Source organism: Argopecten irradians, chromosome 16 (assembly GCF_041381155.1).
Source record: "Argopecten irradians isolate NY chromosome 16, Ai_NY, whole genome shotgun sequence".
NCBI lineage: Eukaryota > Metazoa > Mollusca > Bivalvia > Pectinida > Pectinidae > Argopecten > Argopecten irradians.
In genome coordinates, this window is record NC_091149.1 from 20739979 (window position 1) to 20754179 (window position 14201).

Here is a 14201-nt window from a genome sequence, read left to right on the forward strand (position 1 = left end):
AGAATCTCAATGTAAAACATTTTGCAATATTAACAGTAATATACATAATAAGCAACATTGCATGGTAACCAGTAAACTATGTCTTTTAAAATAGCGAAAATATGTGAAGGTAGATGGAATTCCGATTGCGATGACCATAAGGTCACGGTTCAGCACGCGCGTAAAGCACAAGCTCGAGTTTGGATGTGATATTGATTATCCGATTGGACTGCACAGGTTAATTTTTATTTGCATATAATTTTTTACAACTTTACAACTCGGTTTATCACGCGTATATGTTCTACACGTGCAGGCTGTCTTGCCATTGATTTCAATGAATGATTACTGAAACTCATTATATTACTAGATAAATGCAGTGTTTGATGATCTCACTTTTGATTACGATAAAATGGGATATAATTAATTCGTGCTTGGATGATAGCAACCGATTTAATGATATTTTTGAACACTTGAAATACAACACAAGGCAAACCATTGAACTGAATATATAGCTAAATCGCATTGGTACGTGTCATTTGTATGTGAGGATTCAGTAATTATCTACTATTCACAACATTGACAGGATCGAAACACACACAACTACCAAAACATCGTTTCTCACAGATAGTATGGATAGGAAGCAAAAAGTACAGTAAGGAAAAGTTTCTTCCAGAATTTAATCTTTTATGGGGAAGAAACAAATTCACTTTTTGGGGAATTGATTTTTCGGTCAATTTAAGCGAGATTCCCAAAATGAATTTTGATAAAAAAATTGTAAAATTAAAGTCAATACTTAACATGTGGAATAAACGCAGACTAACTCCAATAGGAAGAATCAACATAATAAAATCTTTACTTATTTCTCAGCTTAATTACTTATTTATCACCTTACCAAATCCATCAGACAAGCTTCCTTAAAATTTAAACTCTCTCTTATGTGAATTTCTATGGGTAGTAAATCTCATAAAATTAAAAAGGTGTCATTATTCAGAACTATAAGGATGGGGGACTGAAAATGATAAATGTGCAAACCTTCATAGACTCTCTAAAATTAGGCTGGATAAGGTGAACTTTGTATTCTTCAGGAAAGTGGAAATCACTATTACATTATTGTATAAATATTGATAAAATGTGGAAATGTGGGAATGAATATATTAAAATCAACTGCCATAAATTGTTTTGGAAATATGTTCTCCAATGTGTATTTAAGTTGAATAATTTCCCAATATCAATCCAATCTAGATATAAACAAGAAACTGTATTGAAAACAACATTATGGTATAATGCAGATATTTAAGTTGAAAATAAATGCATATTTTATCAAAACTGGTTCAATGCTGGTGTAATTACCCTCAATGACCTTATTAAGAATCCTGACTTTTTTCACTTTCAACGAGTTTTCAAATATTTTTAACATTCATACTAATTTTCTACAGTTTCAAGGTCTTATTTCCACAGCCAAGAATTTCCTTCGAACAATTTGATGTACAATTGCATTTGGAGATACTCCTTCTATTCATTATACCACTTGAATTTCAGATTTTTAAGAGTCAAAATGGGTCTAAAGATTTTTATAACTGCTTGATTATTCCTGCTGTTACACCAATAGGTACACGGAAGTGGAACCTTGAATTTGACTATGATAAAAAGAAATGGGAAAAAGTATATAAACTCCCTCTCACCGTGACAAAAAGTTCGAAACTTCAGTGGCTGCAAGTAAGAATTATACATAATATTATAGTGACAAATACCTTTCTTCATAGATTAATTTGCACCCTAGTCCAATTTGTACATTTTGTAACAGGGAAAGATAAACAATAATAGTACATTGTCTTTTGGAATGTACTGAAGTCCAAGCACTTTTTGAGAATTTTGATTATTTACTTGAAATCCTGTTTATCCCATTCTTAATGAATACAGACACTCTACTCTAATGTGGCTGATAATGAAATCTTATTGATTATTAAGCACTATATTTATAAAACAAAATGTCTCCATAAAACACTTAACATCAATGCACTTGTAAATGTTATAAAAGATTACTACAGTATCCAGAAATATGTAGTTTTTAATAAAAGCGATTCCTTTCAAATGAAATTTGAAAATAATTGGAACAAATGGTTGCCATTGTTAGGAATATGACATTTAAGGTTTTTTATGCAATTGATGTCCCTCATATCCATATTATTATATCATACAAGGCTTTTTATATGTCCGTCCATACCCTGGCAAAGCACCAAATATTTTGGGAGGTCCCTGATCACATGTTATGTCTTAATATACGTTTTCCCATTACTTGTGAGATCTCTCTTTTCTTAAAATTGGATAGCTTTGCTATGGCTAATCGTTGTGAAATGAAGTGTTTATATCTCACAGTATGTAGTCTACCCCCTTTCTTTTGTCAGTCCATGTTTTGTCATTATGTCCATCCATGTTATCAGTTGTCATTCTGATACTACACGTACAATGTAAGTCTGCCACTCATGTCCGTCTACAAGTTTTAATGTCTGTCCGTCTGTTCGTCAATTTTTCTGTTTTGTTTACTCTTCCTGTTCATCTCATTGTCATGGTGCCAATACATGTTGTATAGTTTTATTTTGTTTATCTGTCTCTAGTCTTCATTTTTTTGTATTGTTACCTACCATTACTCTGTGTCTTAATTTATCCTTCATGTATATATGATCCAAAATATATTTTAGTACATTCTTATATTATAAGGTGTGCATAACTGTCTACCATCTAAAAATATTGTGTTCATAAACCTATATATGTGCATATATGTGTACTTAGTACAACGAAGGGGAGCATGCACATGTATTTATCTTTTGACAAGAATAGTATGTGTTGGCGTGTGATTGCATGTAAGTCAATGATGGTGGGTGTGATTATGGGCCAGACGCTAACTTTTTTGTGTGTTAATGATAATAAAGAAGAAGAAGAAGAAATTGAACTGGCTGTTTCTAAAGGTGTATGAATGTGCAGGCTGAGTGTGTGTATGTGTTCACTTTGCATGCTATTTTTTTGTATGTAATTCTATATCTGTGCACTCTAAATATATATGTAAAAAAACTTTTGAAAAATAAAACAATAAAAAAACCCTCATCGTTTCTATTTACAACATGTACTAGTGATTATGTAATCTACGCGTACATGTATGTTTCTGTTAGAATGGATATTCACATTGGCCACTCATGTCAGAGAACGATAATTTGTATTGGCCAATTAAAGTCACAAGGAACATATCAGTTTGTTTGTTTGATTAATTAGCGTCCTATTAACAGCCATAGTCATGTAAGGACAATCTTCAATATATGCCGAGTGTAGCGTATGTGAAGTGCGTGGTGAGCGTTTTGGGAGACTGCGGTATATTCATGTATGTCTTCTTGTATAGTGGAAATCTTGCCATTTGTATAGTTCTGTATCACTGAAGCATGCTGCCGAAGACACCAACACAAACTTACTGTCCCAGAGCCTACCTTGGTGAAACCTTTGATGGTAGCCCAACCTAATATATAGGCGAAGGCGAATAATTATAGGACGGACAAGAGATTTAAAGTATTAAATGGAAATTATTAATTAAACAAAGTACTAACGTCAAAAAGATGGTACACAAAGGCAACATTAGTGACTGTCGAAACTACAACTCCTGTCATATTTGAATTATGAAAATTAGTTTATGACATGTGGATCATTTTCTTAAATCTTCCTTTGTTTGTTTGTTTGTTTGATTTATTAACGTCCTATTAACAGCTATGGTCATGTAAGGACGGCCTCCCATGTATGCGTAGTGCTGCGTGTATGTTGTGCGAGGTGCGTGTTTTGGGAGACTGCGGTATATTCGTGTTGTGTCTTCTTGTATAGTGGAACTATTGCCCTTTTTATAGTGCTATATCACTGAAGCATGCTGCCGAAGACACCAAGCAACACACCCCACCCGGTCACATTACACTGACAACGGGCGAACCAGTCGTCCCACTCCCTGTATGCTGAGCGCTAAGCAGGAGCAGAAACTACCACTTTTATAGACTTTGGTGTGTCTCGGCCAGGGGACAGAACCCAGAGCCTTCCTCACAGGGGCGAACGCTCAACTCAAAGCCAAAAGTGAGGCGATGCCAAGGGAGGCATTAGGAAAGATAAAGTCAGTTAGGAAGAAGAGAAAAGATAAGATCCTAAATTTAGTCGCCTTTTACGATCATGCAATAGGGGCAGCAGGTACAATTCTAACGCCCTACCTGCAGGATCTTCCCATGATTGACTGAGAGTAGTATTTTAAATGCTATAATAAGATACGATAACCCTACAAAATTTTGTAATTTAATGCAAAGTAAAATATCCAAAGGAAATAAATCACCTTATAGTTATAACAGGCTACACTATTTAGAAATGCTACTATATATTAAAATGACGTCAAAGACAAAGCAAGTACATATTATGCACATTCTCAAAAACTACTTACAAATGACTATTGAAGTGTACAAGGAAAATAAGGGAAATCAGCTGCAACATCTTTCAGGATACTGTTTTTTTCCTATAAAACCACATTTCGCTTCCAAGATCAAGTTTGTTTGGATATCTGAAACATAATAAAGCAAGAGGCCCATGGGCCTTAACAGTCACCTGACATCCAATAGTAATTTGTCATTTAAGGGCCAACATAATAGCTATGAGGGACTTTAACACATGGTTTGTTAATTTTTTCCCTCCTGTATTCCACACAGAAGCTGAAGTAAATATGAACTGATGTTGATGAAACTGTATGCAATGAGGTCTTGGATGAATTTGCATACTGGAACAATTTATCATAACTGACATATGGTTGTTATTTTTCTTTCTAATTTTATCATCATATGGTCAGGTGACCTAAAACTTTAAGCCATTTGGACCCCACTGGGCTCCACCCCTCAGCCTTTGGGGATGAGACAGGGTCAAAATGACATAATAGCAGAATATTCTCTTGTGGTTATAATGTGAATCAAAAGTTTGAACAATTTCCAGTAGAAAATAAACAAAATATACCCAAGAAGTATTCAATATAAACTTTAGCAAACTTAGCCTCCTCCCCAGGGGCAAACAAAGAGGCCAAGGGTTATAAAATTCACAATTCCGATAAAGCACCACAATATCTTTAGAACACAAGGTCCAATAATAGCATTATTACAAAGGACATGAACTCTATAATATAGTTACCGTCGAAAAATTCCCTTTTTCAAACTCATCCTAGATCTTGTTGATATAAGGCTACATACAGAGTTTCATCAAAATCAGTTCACATTTACAAAAGTTATCTTGTTCACAATCACAATGATAAAAATAGAACACAAAGGGCAATAACTTGTATGTTACTGTCGAATAATTCCCATTTTTGAACTCGTGCGAAATCTTGTCGATATAAGGCTACATACAAAGTTTCATCAACCTCGGTTAACATTTACTCAAGTCATCATGTTCACAAAGTAAAGTTAACGCACAATGGACAATAGGCTATTGCAGTAGGTCACTATGACGTATGGTCAGGTGACCTAAAATAGTAACAGTGACCTTGACCTGGCAATCCTGAAACTGTATCTTGTCAAAAATATTATGGTCCTTTAAATTTGTGTGAAGTTTGATCAAAATCACTCAAGGAATGAAGCCGCTAGAGCACTGAAACAGATTTTCTAAAAATAGTAACGGTGACCTTGACCCTGCAACCTTGAAACTCAAACTTTTTCAGTCCTTTGTATTTGTGTGCAGTTTGATCAAAATCACTCAAAGAATGAAGCCGCTAGAGTGCTGACAAAGAAATTATCTAAAAATAGTAACAGTGACCTTGACCATAGTCTGGCAATCCTCACACTCAAACTTGTCCGAGATATTACGATCCTTTGTCTATGTGTGAAGTGTAATCAAAATCACTCAAGGAATGAAGCCGCTAGAGTGCCGATAGAGATTTTCTAAAAATAGTAGCAGTGACCTTGAACTTGACCCAGCAACCCTGAAACTCGAACTCGTCCGAGATCTTGTTAATATTAAGCTACATACAAAGTTTCATCAATCTCCGTTCACAATTACTCAAGTTATCGTGTTCACAACAAAAGATTAACGCACGACGGAGTGCTGACAAAGAAATTATCTAACAAGAGGCCCAAAGGGCCTTAACGGTCATCTGACTACCTTGGCAATAGTAAAACTAATTATATATGGTGTCACTTTGTCAGGACCATGTCAGGATCATTTTCAATTTCTTTCAAAATTTTTTATTTCAAACAAGAGGCCCAAGGGCCTTAACATATAGGAAATTAATTAGATATAGTGTCATGGTAGCCATCTTCGATTTGTGATCAACCAGAGATGTAACAATACTTTGTCGGGACCATGTCAGGATCATTTCATGCAAGTTTCAGCCAAATCGCACCGGTAGAACTTGAGAAGTTCAAAATGTGTTTTCAAGATGGCGGCTGTGGTGGCCATCTTGGATTTCGCATCAACCTAAAAAATAACAACACTTTGTCAGAACCATGTCAGGATCATTTCATGCAAGTTTCAGTCAAATCGCACCGGTAGAACTTGAGAAGAAATTCAAAATGTGTTTTCAAGATGGCGGCTGTGGCGGCCATCTTGGATTTCGGATCGACCCGAAAAATAACAACACTTTGTCGGGACCATGTCAGGATCATTTCATGCAAGTTTCAGTCAAATCGCACCAGTACAACTTGAGAAGAAGTTCAAAATGTGTTTTCAAGATGGCGGCTGTGGCGGCCATCTTGGATTTCGGATCGACCCGAAAAATAACAACACTTTGTCGGGCCTATGTCAGGATCATTTCATGCAAGTTTCAGCCAAATCGCAACGGTAGAATTTGAGAAGAAATTCAAAATGTGAAAAGTTAACGCACGGCGGACGGCGGACGACGGACGACGACGGACGAAACATGTTGACTATAGTTCATCCTGACCCTTCGGGTCAGATGACCTAAAAATAGTAACAGTGACCTTGACCATAGTCTGGCAATCCTCACACTCAAACTTGTCCGAGATATTACGATCCTTTGTCTATGTGTGAAGTGTGATCAAAATCACTCAAGGAATGAAGCCGCTAGAGTGCCGATAGAGATTTTCTAAAAATAGTAGCAGTGACCTTGAACTTGACTCAGCAACCCTGAAACTCGAACTCGTCCGAGATCTTGTTAATATTAAGCTACATACAAAGTTTCATCAATCTCGGTTCACATTTACTCAAGTTATCGTGTTCACAACAAAAAGTTAACGCACGACGGACGACGACGGACAAAAGGCTATCGCAATAGGTCACCATGACCTTTGGTCAGGCGACCTAATAACATTACAAAGGTGAAACACAAATATATATATAGAATATAAAGATATCTCAATAAACAAACAAACAAAACAGAATTATCAACAAATCTCTCATGTTATATCTTAAATAAATGATACACCGTAACTATCTTTTTATCTCCTAAAACTAAAATGATACAACGTGACTATTATTTTAGTTTATAAACTGAAATGATTACCAATCTGATTGAAATATATATCCTTATTATCACTGCGTTTGAAAAGAGGATCTGAAAACATCTCATAAAGTGTCATGTCCAGGTGATCTATGGAAATGGCCAATCGAATTGCTACCATCAGAATCTTAAATGTGAATTTCAGGGGACGAAATAGATTGAAAAAGCTGTAAGAATTATTGTTGTGTGTGTAGTCATCTCACCCAAATAGCACAACAAAGCCAATCTGTATTTCGATTAGATGGAAACGATACACCGTACCAATCATGCTGAATTATTAAAAAAAACCTAAAAGAATACACAGTTATGATCAGTTTAATTTATAAACCAATTAAAAATTTAACACCAAAACGATCGTTTTAGTTTAAAGACTAAAATCATACGCCGTTACCGAATTTATATCATCATCACATAAGCCGCCTGATATCCAGTGATTTCGACCTTGTACATGTAAGCTATCACAGAATTGTTCACAGATTTATATTAAAAGGGGGTGGCAACACAAGCAACAAAGCAAACCAAAATAAAAATAAGATAAAGACATAAAGACATGTGTTACACCACAGGATACAGGGAGACATTAGAACAAAGTTTACACTTACAGTCCGGGCCGTCCCACTTACGGAGCAGCCTCCGAAACTCTGCATTGTTTTCAACCTTACGCAGGTCATTTGGGAGGCTGTTCCATATGCGGGACGCCTCGTACCTGAAAGATTTCTTACCATACCTGGTGGTGTTAACTCTGGGTAGGTTTGCTTTGTTTTCAGATCTGAAATTATAAATGTTTTCTTGTTTTTAATAAGGTAACATATGTAGTCAGGAGCAATGTAAAAAGGACAAATTTGATCCGGCCAGCAGTTCTTTAAGGTTAGAGGTGTAGTCATTATGAATGAAACGCAAGCCCCTCTCTTGCACTCGTTCGATTTTTCTAGTTGCAGAAATGCCAAATAAGGGGACAATAGTCAAAGTTTGATAAAACAAAACATTTGTAAATTAAAATTTTGGTTGCTTTTGGTAAAAAATGTCCGATCCTTTTCAGAACTGCTAGCTGCTTAGATGCTTTCCTGCATATATCTGAAACATGTTTATCAAACTTTAAAGAGGGTCGATTTCAATACCTAAAGGTTTAATACTATCTTCACAAACAATTTCAGTGTTAGAGATATTAAAATGTTTCACAATGTTCTTACCCAGAGAGATAGCCTGGAATTTCTCTGGATTTGCCTTTATTCCATTTATGTCAAACCACTTAATTAAAACACTGGCTTCATCTTCTAAAACTCTCTTAAGATTGTTTATATTTTGACTAAAATAACCTAGGGTATTGTCGTCGGCATAGTTATATAATGTAGCTTTTTTGATGAAATAAAATATGTCATTGATAAAAATGTTAAAAATCAAAGGCTCCAGTATCGAGCCCTTGGGGACGCCTTTAATGAGGGACACCCACTCGCTGGTGATGCCCCCCAAACCAACCCTCTGCTTCCTGTTCCCCAGGTAGCTACCCATCAGACGAACAGCATCAGCTGATACCCCATAAGTTTGCAGCTTCCTGAGGAACAGGTCATGCGGAAGACAGTCGAAGGCCTTGGAGAGATCCATCAAAATAGCCCCAACCTGGTTGCGGCAATCCAAGGCCTGTCTCCAGTCCTCCAGCATGCGCAGCAGAGTGGTCTGGCACCCAAAGCCCGACCTGTAAGCCGCTAAAAAAGGATGGAAGATATCTTTAAAAAAGGATGACAGCTGATCATGCAGAATTCTTTTGAAGATTTTAGAGATGCCAGGAAGTATGCTCACTGGTCTATAATTACTTTTGTCTAAAGGGTCGTTTTTTAATACTGGTGTTACTTGAGCATATTTTAATTGATCCGGAAAGGTACAGTGGGATATAGAAAAATTTAGAAGATTCGAAAGAATTGGGCTAATAGAATCATTACACGACTTCAGAATTCTGCATGATATGCCGTCAACCCCTGTGGCTTTCTTCTTTTTTCAGTTTCGTAATATTAAAGTCAATTTAAAGAACAACAAAAAACTTTGTGATCAATGTGTTATAATCATTTTTTTTCACGTTTCTTCATGCTGAAACAACAGCTACATGCACATTACATTTACAATCTTTTATTTTTCCTATTAGGAAATACTAAATCATAAATCATCATTTTTTTTAATATATCATGCAAACATGCCTATTCAAACTATTCACAATATCTGGCGAGGGGTACGTGTAGCTCTATTACTACAAAATAAATAATTATATATCTGAGGATTTACATCGGATATGTACACGGACAGTATCTTACAGTAGCTAGGCCAAAGATGTATCCTTGAATAGGCCTGTTAGTTTTATTTTGCTGTTGACACGGAAAGACGAGATGACTCCTGTCTCCTGGACATTGGAACCAATCATTTATTTCATCTAGGCAAATAATAATTTGAAAATTCCGTATATCGCCTGCAAGGAGACGTCCTAGGCCTATCGCTAACCACAATGCACTCAATCGTGGTCTTATACATATTTATTATGTAACTTTTTATCGATTATTTGATCCAGATCTTGGACAGTTATATTTAGAATTATGAATATGTGGAAGGAACGTGTGTACAAGATAAAAACAACCCATCTCAACTGCTATTCCGGGACCGTGATATGTCATATTGGTCACCTCAGCCCAAGCACATGGGCACGCAAATTATTCATCATGTACAATAATTCCTATGTACGTCATGTCCACATCCTGAAAATTGCGAAAAATGAATTATATATGATGTAAGTATCGGTTAGCTTGTTACTTACATAATATATACTAATAATAATAAAAATACTGTTAGAGGTATCTTCATGATTCCAAATGTTCCGAAATCAAAATGATTTTTTTTAGTGTTCCAGCAAAATTAATGTATTTTATTTTTCTTACTTTTTGAGAAAAACAACTTTTTATGTCCCTGTTCCCCCGATGCCAAAATTCACTTGGAAGGTCTTTATCACTACGGTGTTGATTCCGGTAGAAAACAAGCGTTCTGACGCCCTTCGAATTTGCGAATTCAAACTCAACTATCAATAAACCAGATATTTTCAGCACTAATATCGAGATTAATCAGGCATAGAACTCAATACCAGGTAATAAGAATTTCCTGTAACAATTGCGATGTGAGTAAATAAATGATTATTTTCTTTATTCTGATTTCCATTTCTAAATTTGACGATTTGATCCCGAACATTCCAATGACGTCACTTTTTAGTCCTCTATGAGCCCGGGTGATTCGACATTGCAAGCTGACGTTTTGAAGGATTGAATAAGCATTCATTTGTGGTATTCCCAACACACGCACCTCGCACAACATACACGCAACGCACCGCACACATGGGAGGCCGTCCTTACATGACCATAGCTGTTAAAAGGACGTTAATGAATCAAACAAACAAACAAACAAAGTATTATGGTGGCAATTTGCACTCATATACAGCTTAACATAGTTTAAAATAATAGTGTTACTTTATCTTGAAACATTTCATTATTTAAACGTCACTTTGACAAAAAGAAACAGTAACGTTAGGCCTACGTAGGCTAGGCTACAATGTAAATCTTACAGCGTTTGTGGATACAATGCTTCGTTTAGTAGATGAAATTCATGAAATATTGCACAAAAATATCATTTGCATACTTCTGAAACAAATAATTAATTATTTGAATTGAATATGTTTGACAAACTAATATGTTTGACATTGTGTGTAAAAAATCTATATTGGTCTTTCGCCGTCGAAAACCGATGAAACCGCGGTACCACTGGGTTGCGAGCAGCTATCGTATTTTTTCGTGTTGTTTTTTCTTATTCATTAAAAAAAGCGATCTTTGAAGACTTAAGACTCTCTCTAGTCCAAAAGGTTTCGGCAATAACATTCATTTTTTATATTTGAGTTGAATGCATCAAATCGGATCTGTTCCCGACATCGACTGTGCATTTTATAATTTTGTTTGTTTGTTTGATTAATTAACGCCCTATTAACAGCTATGGTCATGTAAGGACGGCCTCCCATGTATGCGGTGTGTTGCGTGTATGTTGTGCGAGGTGCGTGTTTTGGGAGACTGCGGTAAATTCATGTTATGTCTTGTATAATGGAACTATTGCCCTTTTTATAGTGCTATATCACTGAAGCATGCCGCCGAAGACACCAAGCAACACACCCCAACCGGTCACATTATACTGACAACGGGCGAACCAGTCGTCCCACTCCCCCTTTGCTGAGCGATAAGCAGGAGCAGAAACTACCACTTTTATAGACTTTGGTGTGTCTCGGCCAGGGGACAGAACCCAGAGCCTTCCTGACAGGGGCGAACGCTCAACGCACGACCAAAATTGAGGTGGTGCCAAGGAAGGCATTAGGAAAGATAAAGTTAGTAAGGAAGATAAGATCCTAAATTTAGTCGCCTTTTACGATCATGCAATAGGGGCAGCAGGTACAATTCTAACGCCCTACCTGCATTTTATAACATTAGGCCTACCTGTACATGCAGTTATCGTGATTTTTCATGCAACTTAGCAGAATTTTACTATGCATACGCAGTAGAAAGATATAATCTAAAATCTATTGTAAATTTCTCATTGCATATAACTTTGAAATTCCATGGTATAAACTAAAAACTGTCGTTTTCTCTGTATCAACGTAACACGAGCCTGTGCTTCGTCTCAGCGAAATCTAACTCATTCCTCTCAGGGGGTATCTTCACCGACGTTCGAGCATATCAGAAAAAAAAATCAATAAAATAACAAACAAAGATTTTCGTATACCAGGTATATTAAAGAACAACAAAAACTTATGTTATTATCTTTTTTTTTTTTTACTTTTTTCATGCTGAAACAACAGCTACATGCACATTACATTTACAAATTTTCATTTTTCCTATTAGGAAATACTCAATCATACATCTTCAAAAAATAACAATGTTATCTGCTTCTTATAAAAAAAAACACTTTATATAAACAAGAGGCCCATGGGCCTTAACGGTCATCTGACTCATGGCACAAAACAACACAGTATAAAGTATTGGTTAACGATTAATATAAGCAATACAAGGAACTCCTTAGTTGAATATGTAAGTTTCTGAAAAAGGTAAATGTCATTTGTTGAACAAACTTGGTAGTCCTTCATCCAAATATGGTCGAAACCCATTCAAGGATTAATATAAGGAGGAGTCAGATTTTAAAGCCAAATTTCAGCAAAGCTCCCATTTTGGACCTCGGTCATACTATCCCCATGGGTCTTACCTCGGTCCTTTATAAAATATGATTGTCCTTACCTAAAGTTCCCCCTTCTGAATCAATTAAAACCACTATAGAATTATGTAATTAATGTGAAAATGGTGGAAGTGCATAATTAAAATCATTTATTAAAATATGGAAATTGGCATGGAAGTCCTTCTGTGAAAGGAAAAACGTTGTTATTTTACATGCATATATTGAATAAAAAAATTTTTTTTGAAGAAAAAAAAAAACCCACTATAGACCAATTTTCATTAAGATCAGAGACTGAAACCTTAAAACAGGAAGTGGGCCAGCGGCCATCTTGGAATACCAAAATCTTTAAGAAAATGTTTGCATGTTGTTCGGCATCAATTAAAACCCCTATAGACCAATTTTCATTGAGATCGGAGACTGAAACCTTAAAACAGGAAGTGGGCCAGCGGCCATCTTGGAATACCAAAATCTTTACGAAAATGTTTGCATGTTGTTCGGCATCAATTAAAACCCCTATAGACCAATTTTCATTGAGATCGGAGACTGAAACCTTAAAACAGGAAGTGGGCCAGCAGCCATCTTGGAATACCAAAATCTTTACGAAAATGTCTGCATGTTGTTCGGCATCAATTAAAACCCCTATAGACCAACTTTCATTGAGATCGGAGACTGAAACCTTAAAACAGGAAGTGAGCCAGCTAAAATTAAGAAAATTTGCCCTTTTGGGGCCCCAACCCTCAGTTCCTAGGGTTCAGACCAGACTCATTTATATAAAATATAATTGTATTTCCCCAATGATGCTTCACATCAAATATGGATAAAATTCATCCAAGGAAGGAGGAGGAGTAGGATTTTAAAGCTAAAATTAAGAAAATTTCCCCATTTGGGGCCCCACCCCTCAGCCCCTAGGGGTCGGACCAGGCTCATTTGTAATATGATTGTCCTTCCCCAATGATGTTTCACAACAAATATGGATGAAATCCATCCAAGGATGAAGGAGGAGAAGGATTTTAAAGCTAAAATTAAGAAAATTTCCCCATTTGGGGCCCCACCTCTCAGCCCCTAGGGGTCGGACCAGGCTCATTTATATAAAATATGATTGTCCGTCCCCAATGATGTTTCACATCAAATATGGATGAAATCCATCCAAGGATGAAGGAGGAGTAGGATTTTAAAGCTAAAATTAAGAAAATTTGCCCTTTTGGGGCCCCACCATTCAGCCCCTAGGGGTCAGACCAAGCTCATTTATATAAAATATCATTGTCCTTCATCAATAATGTTTCACACCAAATATGGATGAAATCCATCCAAGGATGAAGGATGAGGAGGATTTTAAAGCTTAAAATAAGAAAATTCGCCCTTTTGGGGCCCCACCCCTCAGCCCCTAGGGGACACACCTATCTCATTTATATAAAATATGATTGTCCGTCCCCAATGATGTTTCACATCAAATATGGATGAAATCCATCCAAGG